This window comes from Melanotaenia boesemani, chromosome 13 (assembly GCF_017639745.1).
Source record: "Melanotaenia boesemani isolate fMelBoe1 chromosome 13, fMelBoe1.pri, whole genome shotgun sequence".
Taxonomy (NCBI): Eukaryota; Metazoa; Chordata; class Actinopteri; order Atheriniformes; family Melanotaeniidae; genus Melanotaenia; species Melanotaenia boesemani.
The window spans coordinates 1831159-1836572 of NC_055694.1; the positions used below are offsets into that span (position 1 = coordinate 1831159).

Below are 5414 nucleotides of genomic sequence, written 5' to 3' on the forward strand. Positions count from 1 at the left end.
GTTATTGATCGGTAATCAGACGCATGTTTTCTGCTGCTTCTGTCGGCGATCAGACATGTTGTTTTGTTGCTGATCGGACCACATGCAGCGGGACATCATTTACTGAAACATCTGTTACATTAGCAGAGCATCAGATTACATCCTGTTCCTCTGTAAAATGATGCAAATCACATCTGGAGGAAAAAATGGATGTTTGATCCCAGTCAGCATCACACATGATGTTTCCAGCCTCAGCTGTCAGACTGGGAGGTAAAATGATGTAAAATGAATTTATGAATAGATGTAGCAGCATAAAGGTCGACCAGAAGAAGAAAGCAGAATTTATTACTAACAGAACTTTGTAGAAATAACACACAGATCAACAGTGACCAAACCTTTTCTCATCTCATCGTTCTCTCAAGTCTTGGCTTTCAGGAGAAAAAATATTGTTATTGAAACAAACACACAACAGAAACTATTTCCATGTTTCCACTTTTTCCTCATTTCCAGTTATTCCTGCTACTATTTACCTGCTATCCTCACTAAACCAACTCCAGCTCAGCTGCTTTGTGGCGCCACCGTGCATCAGAAACGTCTTCTTGGCTTTATTCCAGCCATAGAGGAGCATTATTTTTCTTCTTTTCACACACACATAGAACTTTCTGCTCACTGGTTGATCTTTGGCTGCTCCTGATTGGACGTTACCGTCAATCTAAGCTCTCTGATTGGTGGAAAGTCTGACAGGAAGTGGCTTCATCATCATGTCCAGGTCTAAATACAGGTCTCTTAGCAACATAGTAGTGATGGTGATGTTTTTATGATGAAATGTGATAAATAATGCTGTTATCATGGATCATTGTGGATTTACCAGATAGAGTCTCTGAATAAAACTACATTTAGTGGCTGGATTGTAAACCTCCTGGAAGGGATAGAAATGCTGGAAAACCTCCGTAGATCAGCTAAAGGGTAAAATCACATTTACCCCACAGAGATACACACCACCACTCCTGGTGGAGGAGGTGGACCTCGGGGAAATCTGATGGAGGTTTAAGGGTTAATAATTTATAAATAATTGCACGTTTATGAGAAAATGCAGAGTGGAAATGAGGCTCCAGAGAGAAAACCAGGATCATGGACACTGTGCTTCCCCTCTCTACGTGGACAGACCTCATGGTTCTTACTTCCTCCGACGTCTGAAGGCTGGATGTTCACATCTGGATGTCCGTGCCAGTTTCAGCCGTTGCTGCATGTGAGCTGAGGCTCCATCCTACAGGCTGTATTACAAGCTGGTGCAACAGCATTACAAAGGGCGCAGTGCTTCCAGCAGTCCAGGACATTTACGCTGCCTTCATCATGACACACCAAAGCCAACCTGCTGCTGTCCTCATCCCTGCCCTCTGGTCGGGTGGACTGCCTGCACGTGTGCACAGAATTCCGGGGGGATGCAAACATTCCAGAAGACATGAAATGGTAGATTCATTTTTGGGAGAGTTGTTCATCAGGGGAAGCAGCAGCGCCTGCACATCTAAACAACCGCAGGTCAGTTCGGCTGCTTCAGTCCATGAATGATCCACAAGCATGTGGCTCCTCTCACAGTTCAGCCCACAGGAACTGACCAGACACTTCACATGGTTGTCAATAAGCCCTCCAGCATCTTTCTTTCTTCTTTTCTTTTAGAGATGTTACAGCAGCTCTGATCGCACTTCCTGAGAATATCAGCACTTTATCTACAGTATCCACCATCCTCTGACCTCTGACGTTGTGCTTTGCTTGGCCGGCTCTTTTTTTACACAATAGTGAGTTTTTTCTTTTATATTGAAGCACCAAAGCCAGCAGGTCTCTGTTTTAGTAGCTTAAAAAATAATAATAAAATATGATTTATGTTTCCATATTTCTCTACCTACATTTCTTCTGCTGATACCATCAGTTCATGATACTTTTTCATCAATACCGATACCAGTACTTTTTGCCCTTTGAATGCATTAAAATCTTTATTTTAAGAGCAAACTGAAATATGAATAAAACTCATGAACAGAAATACTTAAAGGAAATATTTATAAAACTAAGAATATAAAATAGATTACAGACTATTTGGATTATTTAAATTTCTTAAATTAAATATTATCAAATATATAAAAAACATTATTATTAATATTATTAATAATGATAATAATAATAAATACAAACTTTATTCTGCTTTTACCCATCACTAGTAAATCTTTTACTAGAGAGACGCAGGCTGCCATGTTTCGCTGCCTGGGAACAGTTAATACTTAATGAGTAATTGGTTATTTTATCATTTTTTAATAGTAAATTATTAACATAATAAATGTAATAAAAGCATAATGTGCAAGAATCTGCATTAAAGCAGAAAATATTAAAACGCATCGTCATTGCTAACACTAGCATCATCAGCATGGCATCTGATTGGCTAACATAATCATGTGACACGGAAGTCGTGGAAGGAATTCACGGTGACGGATCATTTTACTCTCCGGAGTGAAAGGAAGACATGTTTGGTGTTAATACGCCTGTCCTGTCTGGTCGGCCAGTTTTCCTGATCCAGACATGGGAATTTTTCTTTTTATCTGTTTTTTGACTGGCTGCTCATGTCATGATCTCATGTAAATGAGAGTGGGTGAACTCTGAGACGAGCCAATCAGATCAGAGCTTCTTCCAGGGTTCATGAAGCTCCACCAGCTGCGATCAAACCTGCTGTGAAATGACTGATGTTGTGATTTTCATACTTTAAATTCAAAAAGCCTTTAAAAGTGCAGGTTTGGGTGGATTTGTCCTCCCTACAGTCAGATTCAGGTTCAGCTCTCACAGTAAGCGCGAAGGCGGAGGCCGAGCCATCAGCGCCGCTCACAGGGACGAACCCCGACCCCGAAGCTGAGTTCAGAGAATAAATATCCAATGTCCCGTCAGCAGGGATTCCCTGTGAGAGGACGGACACACGGATCTAAGCCTGGAGAACGAGGACTGAACCCGACGAGCCTGCTTGTTATTTCCATGCAGTGCTTCAAGGAAACTTAGCTTCATTCACCAAACATTCTTACAAAGATTCTGGCTTTCAGGACAATCTTCATATCATGGACATGTTCTTATGTAAGAACAGATTCTTCCAACACTCAGAAGAACTCTTACGAACATTCGATAGGCAGTGTTTGTGCTGTTTCCTGCAGTTTCCTCCACAGATGGCGCTCCTGAGATGCTGCTGATGATAGAAGTGATGGCGCTCGGGGGGATCTGGGGAGTTTTAAAGGTTAAATAGATCAATATGGAGACGGAGGAGGTCCTGATGGAATGAAAGTTGTACATGAAGAATGTGGCTTAATTTTTCAGGAGCCAGATTTGGACCACAGGCTTCTGTCCTGAGGACAGAGACATGGAGGCGGCCATCTTGTCAACAGTAAGATCAGATGGATTGTCCTCTGGAGAGCAAGAACACTAAATGTTGTAAAAGTCTCTGATCGACAGACGCAGCATAATTCAGCTTTGGTTTCTGGAGCAACCAAAACAATAAAATTAGAAATAACTGCTGTGTTCCTGGTGACGTTACAGCTTTGCTTTAGGCATGATGGAAAGCAGTTAAAAACATGGTGTGTGTGTGTGTGTGTGTGTGTGTGTGTGTGTGTGTGTGTGTGTGTGTGTGTGTGTGTGTGTGTGTGGCAGATTACTCGTGCTGAGCTTAAAGCAGTCAGCCTGAAATTCATTCATAATTCAACGACGGACACACTGCAGGTTTTAGAGGCTGTGCACGTACATGCAGGTGTGTGTGTCAGACGGGGAACGAGTGCACAAATATTTCACCAGTTCTGCACACAAGACTTTCCTTCAGGTAAATGCTGTTTGGTTGATGGCTGCAGCCCAAAAATAAGAAATCCTAAAGACGCCTCGGTAGGTTTTACAGTCTGGCTTCAGCTAACTTTTTACTTTATATTATTTATATATTTAATTTTATTTATGTATAATTTTTTATTTATATTATTATGGTTTATGCATTAACGGGTTAAAGAAAACACAAACAACATCTTGATGATACCTCATTGTTAAAGCTCAGCCAGCACTGCAGGGTTTAATTATTTTTTCTTAGAAACGGACTCTGGTAGGGACTTCCGGTTTGGCGATGTAGGAGCAGGACGTTGGGTAAAGGGGCTCCCGACCAACTCTCTTATACTTGATGCAAGTTAAATAATACACGATTTTACATATAACAAACACGGTAATAGCTTCGAGGTTGTTGTTTTGTTTTTGTTTTTTTTTGCGGCTACAACAGCAAGATGGCCAATACTAACCCTAAGTCACTAAAGGGTTCGACTTCAACCAAGCGACAAACTAGCATAGCTAGCAAGCTAGCAACTTTGGCAGCCGCGTCGGAAACTGAGAAACCCGACGACAGTGAACCTGGAGACTCCATCTCAATTACACAGCTGACCACAGAGCTAGCTAAGCAACGTGCTAACCTTAAAGATGATATGGCCACATTAATTCAAGAGTTAATCCAGCCCTTACAAGTTTCGGTGGACGGGCTACGGGATGAAGTCAGCTCCTTCCAGGGCCGACTAGTCGCAGCAGAAAACTTAGCGGGAGATAACTTCGAACGGATCTGTGCTGCTGAAGCGACTGTTAAATCCCTCCAAGCACAGAACGCGACCCTGCTGGATCGCCTTGAAAACTTGGAAAACAGATCCCGCAGAGCTAACTTACGAATCCTGAACCTACCTGAGGGCAGCGAGGATGGTCATAATCCTAACTCTTTCATCTCGGAGCTACTGAAGGAGGTCATGGGGGATAACGTATTCCCGAACCCGCCGGAGCTGGATAGAGCGCACCGTGCAGCGGGACCTAAACCTGCGGAAGGACGACCTCCAAGACCCTTCATTTTGTGCTTCCATCGGTACCGGGAGAAGGATGCTGCTTTGAGATGGTCCAGGCAGCACGAGGTGAAGTACAGGGGCTCCACTCTAAGGGTGTATCCAGACCTCAGCGCCACACTTGCGAAGAGGAGATCTGCCTTCAATGACGTTAAACGAGCTCTTTACCAAAAAGGAGTACAGTTTCGTCTGCTTTTTCCAGCCCGACTCCGAGTCACATTTGACGGCGAAAACTACTTTTTTGACACCCCAGAGGACGCCCAGGCATTCTACGACAGACGAATTGTAAAGTAACTCGCTGGGCGGCCGGACCAATGGAAGGAGTGAGTTGATAATTTCTGCATTTAGCTATCACTTATTCTTCCAAACTACTGAGACTGTTACTGGTTTGTTGAATATCTCAATAGTGTAGTGCTTGCTTATTTGTTGATTGGGCCCCCCCCAAGTAAGTTAATTAAGGGATGGCCTACCGGGAGATCTGTGAGTTGTACAAGGAGCTGCTGTTTGCTTCAGGTTCCGAGGCAAACACACAGTCGGGTGTGTTTGGGGAGTTTTGGG

The 5414-nt window shown here is 43.1% G+C and overlaps 1 long non-coding RNA gene across 1 annotated transcript in view; it reads right to left on the minus strand.

The window, feature by feature from the left end:
* The window catches only part of LOC121651629, an 18033-nt gene that overhangs the window by 11377 nt on the left and 1242 nt on the right, over nt 1-5414 (minus strand). Inside the window, exon 2 of the long non-coding RNA XR_006012456.1 lies at nt 4380-4386. This is a non-coding gene — a long non-coding RNA (uncharacterized LOC121651629). The remainder of the gene's footprint in view (nt 1-4379; nt 4387-5414) is intronic.